This window comes from Malania oleifera, chromosome 8 (assembly GCF_029873635.1).
Source record: "Malania oleifera isolate guangnan ecotype guangnan chromosome 8, ASM2987363v1, whole genome shotgun sequence".
Lineage (NCBI taxonomy): Eukaryota > Viridiplantae > Streptophyta > Magnoliopsida > Santalales > Ximeniaceae > Malania > Malania oleifera.
In genome coordinates, this window is record NC_080424.1 from 25,679,807 (window position 1) to 25,696,363 (window position 16,557).

Below are 16,557 nucleotides of genomic sequence, written 5' to 3' on the forward strand. Positions count from 1 at the left end.
AGTTGCACAAGAGGCTTGGACTGGTTATGCAGTATACTTTAGAGGTATAGTTATGCATGTTTCTAGTGAGGTGGTGTCTAGGCTTGGTGTTGTGTCTAAATAGTGCATCTTTCTGGTATATAAGAAAGATGGGTTCAAACTGGGTGATCCAACGGCAAACAGAGTGGCAATTGGTGGAGACATGGTTTTAGGTGTTAAAGTCATGAGACGGCGTACTTAGGTAGATGCAGAGAAATGGGTGCCAGAAAGCTGTAGTAGCAATAATGAGCATGTTGTGTAGGTGCATTTGGAGACTCAGACAGGAGTGTAGGGAGTTCTAACTTAGAAGACTTGCAGTATCACAGGATAAACTGGAGCAAAAAAGAGATTGTGATATAAGTGGAGTTTCATACTTAGGGCAGAGATGACGTTGATCATGATGTAGGGAGTTCAAATTCAGGAGACCATAAGGATCACAATGGGCTCAGAGGCGCAATCAAGCCACCACCCAAGTGTGATATGATGTCTTATGCAACTATTACTATTAGGAAGGATCTTACTACCTTTCAAGAGGCAGTACATGACCAAGAGAAGGATAGGTGGATAGGTGTCATGGTGGAAGAGATGGAGGTATTGTATAAGAATCAGATGTAGGAATTGGTGGTGCTCCCAAAGGGGGAGAGGGAGATAGACAACAAGTGGGCAAGTATTCTGTTATTTTATGTGAGGGACATGCCGATTGCTAGAAAGGTTCCGACTAAGATAAATCAGTTAGAGACTCTGTTGAGAAAGGAAGTTAACATGAAGGTGTTGAGTGCTGCCAAAAGTGTTCTTGGGTTGGAGATTCGCAAGGTTACAGGGAGATTGGGATTATCTCATGGTGACTTTGTAGTTGGGGGGAGGGGGATTGATGTTATCTCAAGGCGGCTGTGTAACGCCCCAAAAATAATTATTACAGGAGGATGTAGTGAATGTAAAAATAAAAAATAAAAATAAAAAATAAAAAATAATTAAATTAAATTAAATTAAATTAAAATAAATTAAAAAATTAATTGGTTAATTAGTTAATTGATTAGTCAAATAAATAAAAGTATCATGATATATATATATATATATATATATAAAATAATTTAATATTATAATGTATACATAATAGTTTCTTGAAGCTTCACCTTCAGGAAATTTCAATTTGAAATTTCAAAAGCTAACTCCTGATCGCCAACCCTCACATCTCTCTCCCAGCGTCTCTCCTCTCGTCTCCTCTCCCACTCTCCTCAATTTCTTAACAAATATTCGACCGATCGAAAATCATAAAATACCACTAGGTTGTATTCTCCGCCACCGACATTTTTATCGGAATGGATTTGTCGTAGAAGCGGCGTAGGCATATCTCCTAGGGTAAGGTAAATTCTTACTTTTACCTCAATTTTTCTTAAATCTTAAGTCTAATTGACGATCGGACACTACCACGAGAATTTAGGGATGATTCTCTACAAGTCTAGTGGATCGGATTTCTCGTGGGGTCGTCATAGGCATAGCCCCAAAATTAGGATAAGGGAGTTATTTAGAGATTAATTTTTATTTAATTATTGTAGATTTGGAAATGTTAAAATATTGGGCATTTTGGGATTGAACTAGGGTCATTGAATTTAGGGTTTGGGTGAGCATCGCGGGTATGATTTCGGGATCCCTGCATGCGTAGTTCAGGAAACCATGTAAGGGGAATAAATTATAGCAGTTATTTTGGAGAATACTAAATGAATTATTTTTTGAAAATGGAATATGATGAGTTACCTGAAAAATTAGTATATTGTGAGTATTGCACAAAAGTTGTGCGACATATGACGTATTTTGAAAATGTAAAAAATAGTGTTGGGTAATTTTTGAGAAAATAATGAAATGAGAATTATTGATATGTTAGTAGAATATGATGAAATGTGGTATTTATATGTGAATAGAAATGATTTCTATGAAAATGAGAATGTGTGAATCATTGATTTGAGTATTTTGAGAAATATTGAAACACGTGAATTATGATATATGCTAGTTTGTGAATGAAATGAAAATATGTTTGATTGAGAAACATTGAAACAAGGATATATATATATATATATTGAAGAGTATTTTCTTAAAAATGATGAAATATGCAGTATAGAAATGTTTTATTGGGAAATGTTGAATAATGTGAAATGATATATATGTATGTATGTATTATTATGGAATGAATTTTGAAATGTGAATATTAAAAATGGGAATATTGTAATGTAAATTATGAAATATAAATATTAAAATGTGGAAATTGAAATGTGAACATTACAAAGTGCGAAAGCTGCAATGGGATCATTGAAATATGATTGATGAAATGTCAATACTGCATAATGGTTGCGGGTATATGGTAATGATAATCCTGACAGATGGTTATGGAACCCTAATGATGGGTTGTGATATTGAGCACGGTACCGTTGCTAGTGAAGTGTTAGTGCAACCACACGGTTTCATGGAGAGTGTGGTGTGGGCAGTCGACTGAGTCGTTTAGTAGAGTTGTTGTGCTCTCTGAGTTCGGATCAGGGCTATAGGCCGGCCATTCGTACTACATACACATGGATGGATTCCCATTTTGTTCTAACCGGGTAGGCTAACCGCGGTTAGATCCAGCTTTCGGGCCGCACAACCTTGACCATGGGGGGAAGCATGGCGCGGTAATGAGATCCTCAGGATAGCCATGAGTTACAGACGCAATGTTGGTACTGAATACCAAGGACACTCATATGTTGGATAGTAAAAATAATGATGAAAAGTGAAATGAAAGAGTGTGAGTTTAATAACCTAAATAATTAAGTGAAGTAAAGCTCTCCGCCTGAGGGCTTACTGAGTAAGGTGAGTGCCCTGATAAGTATCAGTTGTGTCTGCACCCGAACTATTCGGGTAAGGTTACAAACGATATTAAGGTAAAGGGAAGCTACTTGTATGGGTAGGTAATCCTCTTTATTCTCGAGAACTTCGCTGGTAAACATGGATTGCATGCGAATGAGTAGAAAATGGAATTAAAAGCTTATAAAAGCTTGTGTTTTATATCCATATGATTACGAGCATATGTTAATTTAATTTCATAGAAGATATGATGACTTTTAAGAGTATATTGTGATACGATGAAACTCATATTGTCACACACTATAAATAATTTATTCCGTCTTACTGAGATTTGTCTCACCCAACTATCTAAATATTTCAGGAAGTTGTGACAAAGTAGATGATAGAGCTTCGGGATAATGGGGAGTCGGTACCCTAATATACAGGGTGAGTGCTTTGAACCAGCGATGTGTGTTTCCCTAGGATGTTTTTTTTGGGGAAATGTGTTAAACATATATGTAGATATGGATGATTTAGTACTCTAGGTATTGTATTCTGGATGGTAGGTACATTATGTCTTCCGCTGTTAGGGTAATATTAATAAAATGTTTGTTTACTCGGTACCCAATGCGGGTCAGGTCATGTGAATGGTATCAGAGTTGTTGACATGGCTGATATGTGATAATTAATATATTTTATTTATTTGAAAAAATGGTATGAAAATCGGGGCGTCATAGTTTGGTATCAGAGCCAAGTTGCTAGGTTCTACAGACTTCAGTAAACAATGGAATACAATACTAGAGTATAGGAATGGATTGTGAGGAGAATAAGAGATGAGTGGTGTGAGATATGAATTAGTTGTTGTTAGAGGATGAGATTGGGAATTTAGGGTTCTATCTTGGGCTTGGAGGCAGGAGTTCCATGGTTGTTTTTGTGTTTTTCCTGGGGCGATGATTTTAGGAAACCATGGATACTATCGCCAGTTCTTGTTTCTAAGTGGTAGGACTAAATCTTAAATTGGGATTAAGGATGTTATGATGAATGGTTATAGAAGAATGTTTCATGAGTTATAGTTTGATAAGTGTATTGGTTGCGTGATAGTGATTGAGTTCTGAGACTGGTTGTTCCCTTTTCAGGATAGACCATGGGAATAACAACGTAAATACTGATAGTAGTGGTAATGAGGGGGCTTCCAGCATAAGTGGCAATGACCTTGAATAGGTGCTGTGTAGAGACCCATAAATTATAATTATTAAATGATAGAGAAAAGGAAAATTTTAAAAGGACAAAGTAGGGTTCGTCGACAAAATGCCCTGGTTTCGTCGACAAACTCCCTGTAGGATTCGTGGATGAAGTTCAGTGTCTCGTCGAAGAAGAGATACCGAGAGGAGGTGTTTCGGATCCATTGGTTCATCGACGAGCTCTTCACCTTCATCAACGAACTCCCTTCTTTGGTTCGTCGACTGGTACATGTGGCTCGTCGACGAAGCCACGTGTCAAGCCACCTATAAGTACGCTGAAATCGGGATTCAAGGTGAAAAATCACTTTCTCTCTTATTTTTTTCTCTCTCTACCCTCGGTTTCTCCTCTTTCTCTCTACAAATCCAACCCCGTTTCTGCCTAGTTCGACGATCAGAAGCTGGCACAATGATCCTAGGGAGATTCTCTACAACTTAGGCGGAGCATAATTTTGGTTTGAGGAATTTGGACACCATTCTAAAACTAGGGTAAGTAGGTTGTTTAAGGGTTTAGTAGCTATCAGCCTTTTTTGAACCCAGATTTTGGGTTAGATGGAAATATACTGGTGTTTGGGTTGATTAAATAAGGGTGTTGTGATTGCAGGGTTTGGGTTTCCAAACACCTCAGGCATGGGTTGAGGATCCCAGTAGGTGTTTTCCCAAGAACTCGGGTAATATTGATAAATAATTAATAGTTCGGGAATTTAATGAATAAAAGATAAATGTGAGCCTAGGGAAAAGGCAGATATGGTTATTATTCTGAGATGGGTTAATTGAATTGGGAAATGTATTTTATTACAAGATTTAGTGTTTGGCGCGACGGGCGTAGGAATATAAATTGGAGTCAGAACTCCTTGCCAGTCAAGTAAGGGAAATATGCTATGCTAGTAAATTTAGAAATTCTATCAGTAAATTATAGTATTTGATTATGAGATACAAAATAAAAATTATACAGTTATACAAATTTCAGTATATGAGTTATATTCATTAATTGTGTGGCTTAAGTCAGTATTTGTTCAGTGTAGTATTTATATAGTTTTTAGACTATCATGATCTACAGTATTTATGCACAGAAATATGTTTTACCAGATTTATGGAATCATGATATACAGTATATACACAGACATATATTTTACAGTATTCACAGAATACCATGATTCTCATAATTACAAAACCATAACACTCAGATATTACAGTTTATTCAGTACAGATATTAGAGAACATATATATCAGATATTACAGATATTTTAGCTCAGATAATTCAGTATATTCAAATCAGTTTTACAGTGTTATGATTATTTTGGAATCATGATGAAACAGTAAGATATATATAGAGAATAGTATTATACAGTATCAGACCTTGATGAATCAGATCAGTATTAGAGCACGATACTGTAGTTATTTCAGTTCAAAGTGCAACCATATGTCTTAGATAGAGTATGAAATAGACGATTGTGCCATAGTAGTGTAGAGTGCTCTCTAGCGTTCGAATCAGGTGAAGTGGGCCTTTCGTGCTACAGGCATGTTTATGCATACAATTAGGCTAGCACTGGTAGGTCAACCAGTGTTTAGTCTCGCCTACGGGCCGCACAACTAGTTATGTGGGGTAAATCATGACATACAGTTTTTCAGGAAAGTTTTCACAGTTATTTATATGTATACAGATTTACATAATAACAACAGATATATTATAATACTAGAAGTATGAATAAATAAAAAGCTCAGATATTACAGTTGTATTTTAAGCCACATAGGTGTGAGTTATACTGTATATTATTTTACATGCTATCTTAGCTTCAGTTATTTATCAGTATATTATTCATATAAACTCAGTTGCCACACACTGGTAATAGCATATTTCGTCTTACTGAGAGTTGTTTCATCCCAGTAATTTAATATATTTCAAGTGATCCAACTAGACGAACAGACCAGGCTCAAAGGTAGAGGGGATAATTATACTGCCCTGTCAAAAGGGTAAGTGGTTTTGGGGAAAGTAGCTTATAGGAGATATGGTGGGAGATTTTTGGAAGGATGTGTATGTATTAATGTTTTGAAAAGGTACCAAATTCTAGTATTGTAAATATGGGTGTATGACTTTATATTTTCCGCTGTATAGGAATGCTATCTTGTGAACAGGTATTTTCTCAGTGCCCACCTAGGGCCTAAGATGTTATAATAGATAATACAAGGGTATCAGAGTAATTATAATTATTAAAAAAAATAGTATGAATTTTCAGGTCATTACATGTTGTGTAGTGCAAGCCAGCAGGTCATGGCAAGGATTGTGTTGAACTATAAGGGATTGGACTAAGGATTGTAGAGCAATTTATCCACCTAAATCCCTCGACTTTTACGAGGAGAGCCGATCAAATCATTGCGAAGGAATGGAATGAAAAGATGGAAGATATATTAGCAAGTCTCTGTTGTGCAGACGAGCAGAAAGTTTTGTATGTTGTTTTGAAAATGATTGGGGAGGCCAAGCGTTGGTGGATATTGATAAAGCTACTTAAAGAACAAAGGCCAGAACCAGCAACCTTGACATGGAACCGTTTTAAGGAAATTTTCTATGATCAATACATTCACTCTTCTACTAAAGATGCTCAAGTGGAGGAGTTTATGAATCTGAACCAGAGGAAGAGATTTATGCCTCCTGAATTTCAAGAAGGTACCAATCAGGGAACTTGGAGAAGACATGGTGGCAGTATAGGCTAGAGCCAAGGAATGGGAGACCGAGTGGTATAGGGTAGATCGATGCCCCCTCTCTGTCCCAGATGCTACAACAGACACCCAAGAGAGTGTTGGGTCAGAACGGTGATATGTTATCAATGCCATCGACCTGGCCACATAGCAAAAAATTTTCAAGCACTGCCACTTTTTGCGCCTGCTCTTAGACCATACCAAGGAGGTTGCTAGGCACCTTGAGGCGGATAGAAGAGGAATACCGCCCTAGCACGAGTTTATGCGCTGACACCGAGAGATGCTGAGGTGGCAGGAGATGTTGTAACAGGTACTATTTCAATTATGTCATATAAAGCTACTGCCTTGTTTGATTTAGGGACGACTCATTCTTTTATCACCCAGGAATTTGTTAAATTTTGTGAGATGCTAACCTAGCCATTAGATATCAGTTGGTCAATGCCTACACAGACTGGGGCAGTAGTGTTGTGTAGGAAGGTACTCAGGAACTGTCCAGTTTGTATTCAGGGGAGGTATTTACCAGCTAATCTAGTGATTTTAGATATGTATGGGTTCGAGGTAAATTTGGGAATAAACTGGCTAGCTGCTAACCACACTAGTATAGACTGTTATCAGAAAGAGGTAATGTTTAGATCTCTAAGAGGATAGGTGTAATGACCTACCTGTTTTACCATAAATTTTTTTTTTCATAATAATAATAATAATAACTCTATCATCCTACCGACTGTCAAGATCATTATCAACCTAGACCCATGGTTTCCAAGGATATACTTGTCATACAATTATGATACCTAAGCAGTGGAACACATAAAATTATATATATGCCATAAAACACCAGAAACCATACCAGAGTACTACTAAATCTATCATATACGTGTATATATACCCAAAGAATTATAGTAATTAAATAATAAAAGAAGAAAGGAAAAGGAGATTTAAAAGGGGGGAAAAGCAGGGTTCGTTGACAAACCCTCAAGCTTCGTCGACGAACTCCCTATTGGATTCTTCGCATGCCACGTGTCCTGTCGACAAAAGATTATCGAGAGGGGTAATTACAGGGCCTGAAATTCATCGATGAAGGTTGGGAGATTGTTGACGAAATCCCTTCTTAGCTTCATCAACAAAGTGATGTGTCTCATCGATGAAGGCAGGTGTATAAGTAGGCCAAATTTGGATTTTTAACAAAGAAAAATCATTTTTACAGTTCCTCTCTCTCTCTCTCTCTCTCTCTCTCTCTCTCTCTAACACAATTCCTCTGACGTCTCTCTAAGATTCCAGCTCCGTCTCTTCCCGGTTCGACGATCAGAAGCTACCACACTGATCCTGGGGAGATTCTCTATAACATAGCCAGAGTGAAATTTTGATTTGATAAGTTTGGGAACCATCTCAAAACTAGGGTAAGTAGATTATTTGAGTATTTTCAGTATTACCTAGTTCATTTGAGGCCAGATTTTATATTATATGCGAATTTAATGGAGTTTTGTGAAGTAAAATAAAGGTATTATATTTTCAGGAGTAGGGTGTTTTGGGACCCTACAGGCAAGGGTTGAGGACCCCAGTAGGTGGTGTTTCAGGAATGCAGGTAAAATGATATATGGATTATAGTTTAGGATTTGAGCATATGTGGATTTGGGGAAGTATGTATGCGATAATTATTTAGGTGAATTTAGTTGTTTGATTGGGAGATTATATGTGTATTATCTCAGGATGTTGAAGTTATAAATGCCACACATGTGAGACTATAAATAGAAGCTAGTGTTTAAATAGTCAGGTAAGGGAAATATGCTATGTTAGGAGATTTTAGTATGGTTCCCAGTATAAAATATACGTTTTACCAGATTCTTATTTAGATTATAAAATAATAGTATAATAGAAAATACAGATTTTTTGAGCATGTGAATTCAATTTTTTAATTGTGTGGCATGAACTGGTAACAAAGTAGTACAATATTTATACAGTTACAAATACCATGTTTTACATTATATTAGTAGAAAATATCATGAGATATATATGTTTATAGAATGTTGAATTTTCAGTATATATACAGATGGAAATTATACAGTATATTCAGAAACATGATTTATAGTATATGTACGGAAACATATATTTTTAGCAATTTCAGAATACCATGATTTCAGAACCATAACACCCAGATACTTAGATATTCAGACAGATATTCAGTTATACAGATATTAAATATTCAGTCAGATATTTAGATTTTCATATTATTCAGATCAATTTTACAAGGTTATGGTTATTTCAAAATCATGGTAAAACAATAATGTAGAAATATCAGTTATATATATAGAGTATCAGACCCTGATGGACCAGATTCAATCAGCAGAGTACAATACCGTAGCTATTTTTAGTTCAGAGTGCAACCACATAACTCAGATAGTATGTGGATATTCAGCAGTCGATCGTGCCTATGTTTTAGATAGGCTTCCCGTTAATTAGGGTTAAGAAGGCCGATCTGACTTTCGTAGTTCAGTTGACTTATCCTAGTCGACCAGCCAGAATAAGTCCCGCATTTGGGCCGCACAATCCTGTCATGAGGGGTTAAATCATGACTTTCAGTTATTCATCTAGGGAAAATTTCTCAGTTATTTTATATATATATATATATATATATATATTCAGATTTACAGAAACCGTAGACATACCTATAAATACTAAAAGTATTATGAATAGAATATTCAGAAAATCAATTTATGTTAAGCAACTTAGGTATGAGTTATATTGTGATATTTATATGTGTTTTCTCAGGCTCAGCTATTTATGGTATTTCTAAATCAATTTTTACAAATATGTAAAATCAATTGCCACACACTAGAAATAGCATATTTCGTCTTACTGAGCGTTATCTCATCCCAGTGATAGAGGGGATCAGGCTCGCAGATAGAGGGGACTATAGTACTGCCCTATCTGTAGGGTGAGCATTTTGGGAAGTCATTTTTGAGTAGTCCCTAGGTCCAGATGAGGGTATTTTGGGATGGGAATGGTTGTGTATACATATTTTAGAAAATATTCTTACACTTTGGTATTGTATATATTGATATGGTTGTATGTTTCTCTACTTTCCGCTACACAGGTAGTTTAGGACCATGATGGCGGTATGATTTATAATAAAAGGTATCAGGGCAGTGAACTTTCACAGTATATATTTATAAAAAAAAATGGTATGAAAATTCAGGTTGTTACAGTTTGGTATTAGAGTTTAGGTTGCTAGGTTCTGTAGACTTTAGAGTGCAGCAGAAGCAATACCAGAGTATAAGAAAGGATTTGAGGTTTTGTTCTATAGTCTGGGTACAGGATTTCCATGGTGGTTTCTATGTTTTCCTAGGGGTGACGATTTCAGGAAAGTCATAGTAAACTATTGTTGGGTCATGTGTCTAGGTTATAGGATTTGATTATGAATTAAGATCAGGGAGGATAGTTAATAGTGAATATGAGATTTTAGTTGAATAAAATAAATTAAATCTGTACGGGAGATAGGGTCCTTAAATAGTGTTCTTTGTCTTTTCAGGATGGACCCATGGAGCAGTGGTACGAATACTGGGGGTGATGAACCAGGACCTTCCAGTATGGGAGGTGGAGATACTGATGCAGTATTGCATAGTGTCACCCAACAGGTGATGACTGAGATAGCCGGGAGCTTGGGGGATCGTAGCTGTACGATCTAGCAATTTACGTGGATGAAGCCCTCATCTTTTACTAGAGGTGCTGACCCGATTGTGGCTGAAAATTGGGTCCGGGACATTGAGGAGACATTGGCAATGCTTCTATGTACAGATGAATAGAAGGTAGTATTTGCGACGTTCAAATTGACAAGAGAGGCAAAACGCTAGTGGAGATTAATGCCATTAATTAAGGAGTAGAGGCCGGATGCCAGCGACGTGGAGTCGATTCAAGGAGCTATTTTTCAAGCGATATTTCCCTGCTATCATTCGGATAGTTACGTCGACTGGATTAGTAATGAGGTGTAGAAGGGTGCTTAAAAACTATCCAGTGGGCATTTAAGAGAAAGTATTACCAACCAATCTTGTGGTGTTAGACATACATGGATTCGATGTGATACTGGGCATGGATTGGCTAGCAGCTAGTTATGCCAGCATTGATTGCTATCAAAGAGAAGTGATCTTTAGACCCTCAGGTGGGAAAGAATTCAGATTTGTGGGTTTACATGTGTGCGCCTCGCCACAGTTAGCGTTGACTATTCATGGGAGGAGGCTACTTCAGGGTGGTGGCCAGGGGTATGGTGTTTATATAAAAGGGATGTTGAACTGGAAGAATTGAAATACCAGTTGCATGAGTTGTTGGATAAAATATTTATTAGGCCTAGCATGTTGTCTTAGGAAGCACCAGTCCTGTTTGTGGAAAATAAATACGGGACTATAAGGATGTGCATTGATTATAGAGAGATAAAGTAAGTGACAGTCAAGAATAAATATCTCCTTCCCATAATTGATCAGCTCCAGGGGACCCCGGTCTACTTCAAGATTGACCTTCGGTCAGGATATCACTAGGTGGAAGTTAAAGTATAGAACGTTTCAAAAATAGTTTTTTGAACCAGGTATAGGCACTATGAATTCTTGGTAATGTCATTCGGATTAACTAATACACAGCCAATGTTTATGGATTTAATGAATCGGGTGTTCCATCAGTACTTAGACCAGTTCGTTGCGGTATTTATTGATGATATACTAGTCTATTCGAAGAGTTTTTTAGGAGCACGGGGATCATTTAAGGTTGGTAATACAAGTGTAAGAGAGAATAAATTATACGCTAAATTCAAGAAATGTGAATTTTGGTTGAGGCAGGTTACTTTCCTCAGGCATGTGATCTTTGGGGACGGTATATTTGTAGATCCAAACAAAATAGAAGTAGTGGTGAATTGGGTGAGACCGAGAAATGTTCAGGAGGTTAGGAGTTTCCTAGGTCTAGCAGGGTACTATCGACGCCTTGTAGATGGTTTTTCCAGATTGTCAAGTCCACTAACATGACTTACAAGGAAAAATGTAAAGTTTGAATGGACCAATGAGTGTGAGCAGAGTTTGTAAGAGTTGAAATAGTGGTTGGTCACTGCACCGGTGTTATCTATCCCAATAGGAGAGGATGGATTTGTTTTATACAGTGACGCATCTTTCAAGGAACTTGGATGTGTAATGATGCAGCACGGAAGAATTATAACATATGCTTCTAAGCAGCTTAAAGAGTATGAAAAGAACTACCAAGTACATGATTTAGAGTTAGTTGTAGTGGTGTACACTCAAAAGATTTGGAGGCACTATCTTTATGGGGGAAGATGTGAGATCTTCACTGATGATAAAATTTTGAAATATTTCTTCACCCAAAAATGATTAAATATGAGGCAGAGAAAGCGGTTGGAGTTTATTAAAAATTATGATTGTACTATCAGCTACCACCTAGAGAAAGCAAATGTGGTGGCTAATGCAATGAGCAGAAAATCAGTGGGTGCGGCATTATTAGCAGAGGAAATTCAGCATCCGAATTAGATGGACATAGAGACGCTCGGTATGGAGTTAATAGAGGATGATCATCAAGCATTTATTGCCAGTTTAGTACTACAACCTACTTTGCTAGAGAGGACTAAAGCATCTTAGAGGAATGACGTGGAGTTTGTAGAGCTGATAAATAAAGTGTAGAACGGACAGGAAGAGGAGTTTGGTATTTCAGATGATGGAGCCCTGAGATTCTATACCCTTCTATGCATTCCTGCAGATGCTGAAATTAGGAGGACTATCCCGGAGGAGGCGCACAAATCTTTTAATACAGTGCATCTTGGTAGCACTAAGATGTATCGGGACCTTCCAGAATTATTATGGTGGAGTGGTATGAAAAGAGAAATAGTTGAGCTTGTGGAGCAGTGTTTGATGTGCCAGCGGGTAAAGGCTGAGCACCAAAGGCCAGCAGGACAGTTGTAGTCACTCCACATTCCCGAGTGGAAGTGGGACCATATATCTATGGATTTTGTCACTAGATTACCGTCGGCATTACATGATTAGAATGCTATTTGGGTGGTTGTAGATCGGATGACGAAGACTACCCACTGTCTACCTATTAAAGTTAACTACCCTATGAACAAACTGGAAAAGGTATATACTCAGGAGATAGTTCGACCCCATGGAGTGCCAATATCTATAGTTTCAGGCCGAGACCCATGTTTTACGTTCCGATTTTGGAGGAATTTGCAGGAAACTTTGGGGTCTTAATTATCATTCAGCACAACTTTTCATCCTTAGATTGATAGGTAGATAGAGATGACGATTCAGATACTTGAGGATGTGCTACAAGCTTGCGTGCTGGATTTCGGGGGTAGTTGGACCCAATATATGCCTCTGGTTTAGTTCGCCTAAAATAACAGTTATCAGGCCATCATCAAGATGACATCTTACGAGGCGTTATATGGTAGGGGGTGTCGATCTCCACTGTACTGGGATGGAATGGGTGAGAGGCAAGTTTTGGGACCAAAATTAGTGCAGCAGGCGTATGATAAAGTCTGACTAATTAAAGACTGAATCAGTGCAGTTCAGAGTCAGCAAAAAAGCTACGCAGATACTCGCCATCGGGAGTTGAAATTTGATGTGGAAGACCATGTATTTTTGAAAGTAGCACCACTGAAAGGAGTTATGAGGTTTGGGAAGAAGGGTAAGCTGAGCCCTAGGTTTATTGGCCCATTTGAGGTACTTGAGAGAGTGGGTTCAGTTGCCTATAGGCTAACTTTGCCACTAGTTCTATCCAAAATAAACGACGTATTCCAAGTTTCCATGCTGAGGAAATACGTTCCAGACCCCTCCCACGTGATCAATTACAAAGAGATAGAACTCAGAGATACACTAGTATATGAGGAGACACCAGTACAAACTTTAGACTGAAAAGAATAGGAGTTGCGCACTAAAAGAATTCAACTAGTAAAAGTCTTGTGGAAGAACTGTGCAGGAGAGGAGGCCTCATGGGAGTTAGAGGATGAGATACAACAGAAATACCCACATTTGTTCCATGGGGACCAATATTAGATAGGAAAAGAGCAATAATGATTTAGGTAAAGTAGATAGAGTTTGATTTATTTCATGCAGAGTAGGACAATGTATGTATAAATAGTATTTTAGGCCATATGAATGTATGTATAAATAGTATTTTAGGCCATATGATAGGTAGTGTTTTGGTTTGGGAGAATTTTATTTTATGTGTATTTGTAATCTCTCAGAATCTTGAATATAACCATAGTACTCCTCCGCCATAAATGAGGGTAAGAAATAAAATAAGTAGTAAATTTTCCTCAGAGGATGGTGAATAATACAGACAGCAAATTTCGAGGACGAAATTTTATAAGGAGGGGAGAATGTTGAGACCAGGAAATAAAATAATAAAAGAAAATAGGAAAAATTAGATTTTTGGCTGGAAAGGGAGAAAACCGGTGATGATTTTCTGAAGGAGCCAAAAACCGACGACGGTTTTGGTTTTCATCGCGGGACGGTAAAGGTAAAACAGTAAATTCTGGCTGGTTAAAGAGAAAATCAGTGACGATTTTCTGAGAAGCTAAGGAAACCGTCGACGGTTTTTGGTTGCAAAGATGGGAGTGTAAAAAGAAGCCGAGAGTTATTTGGAAATATAAAATTTAAACATCCTCTCTCTCTCTCTCTCTCTCTCTCTCTCTCTCTCTCTCTCTCTCTCACGCAAACCCATGGTCCCTTTACCTTCCACCTTCAGTTCCGGTTCCGTTAACCCTTATTTCAATGATCAAGAACCACCACAGGATTCTTGAGAAGATTCTCTACAACGTAAGCGGAGCAGAATTTTGATTTTGGGTTTTGGGGCACCATCCCAAAACTGAGGTAAGGGTGTTATCTAAGTATTTATGGGTTTTTTATTTCAATTATGGGATGTATAGGCCTAGAAATGTGAATATACATATAGTTTTGGAGTTGAACTGAGGAATTGGGAATTTGTGAAATACAGGGTTATGGCGTGAATGCTGTAGGAAGGAGTTAGAGTTTCAGCGGGCATTTTTCAGAAAATATGGTAAGGATAATAATGCTTGTCTGGATTGATATTTTACAGATAAATAGGAATATGTGGGTTTGTAGAGATTTATGAATATTATAGTTATCCTGGAAAATTTAGTTGATTGATAGGGATATATTCATATGTATGTACTTTCAGGGTTTGGAATTATGAATGCCGCAGAGGTGTGAGTTGGAAAATTAGTGAATGAGTTCAGGTAGTTAGGTAAAGGGAATACATGTTATGCCAGATTTATTAGAAAATTTACCAGTAAAGTATAGTATTTGATCATGAGTATTAGAATATGATTTTTGAACATATCAGAGCTTGAAAATTATACAGTTATACAGAGTACGTTTATAAAGTTTTTATTTAGTTGTGTGGCAAGAGAAATACTAAATTATTATAGAAAATTCATACAGAGTTTCAGAATCATGTTTATATAGTTTCTACAGAAATATGTTACACATATTTACAGAAACATGGTTATATAATTTTTACAAGAAATTATAATATATAGCTTATACAATTTTATTTATAGAGCTACAGCTATACAGTGCTTTACAGAATTACAGTTTATATGGTTATATAGAATTATGATATACAGTATTTTATAGAATCATGTTTATACAGTATGTTACAAAATCATGATTACACAGTGTATTATAGAACATGATTGTACAATATTTTTATAACCATGATCATATAGAATTATGCAGAACCATAATTATACAGAATTTTATAGAACCATGATATAAGAGCATAGAGCCATGACATACAGGATTACATAATTACAAAATTACAAAATATACAGATATACAGTTATTACAGCGTCATGGCTATACAGAAAATTACAGAATCATGGTTAATACAATTGATATAGAATCATGGTTGAACAAATAGATGTTATATAGAGATATTATTATATTGTATCAAACCCTGATGGAATAGAGCAGTATACAGAATAGTATATAAAGCACGGTACTGTTACTATACAAAGTGCACCCATACGTCTCAAATAAAGTATGGTATTGCTGATTATGCCCATAAGTAGAGTTGAGATCTCCCTGGCGTCCGGACCATGTGGAGCGGGTCTTTCGTGTTATAGGCATCTAGATATGCATATAGTTAGGCTAACATTGGAGGGTCAACCAATGTCTAGCCCCGCTTGTAGGTCGCACAACCCTGTCATGAGGGGTTAAATCATCACATACAGCCATCCAGGGAAGTTTTTAAAGTTATATATATATATATATATATATATATATATATATATTATAGAATTCACAGAAAACAGAGATTACTTATTATAGATAGAACTACGATTGAATAGATAACTCAGAGAATAATGTATTTTAAATGACATAGATGTGGATTGATATACTGATACTTTTTACATTATATTCTATTTACAGCTTTAATTAAAGGTTATGTTTTATGTACAGACTCATATGTTACACACTAGCAATAACATGTTTCTCCTTATAGAGAGGTGTCTCACCCCAACATTATAAATATTTTAAGTAACTCAGAGGGGCGCACAGGGTCGGCTCAGAGATAGAAGAGGCGGCTGAGTCGGCATAGTTTTGGGTTTTGTAGTAGAGCCCACAGTATTTTTGGGGATTTTTTAGGAAATGATGTATATGTGTGTATGTACAGGTGGGTCGGTAGAACTTTGATATTGTGTATTTTGGGTTATATTTTGGATATTTATATTTTCCCGTTGTATAGGTATTATATAGAGAATGCACAGGTTACCACGATACCC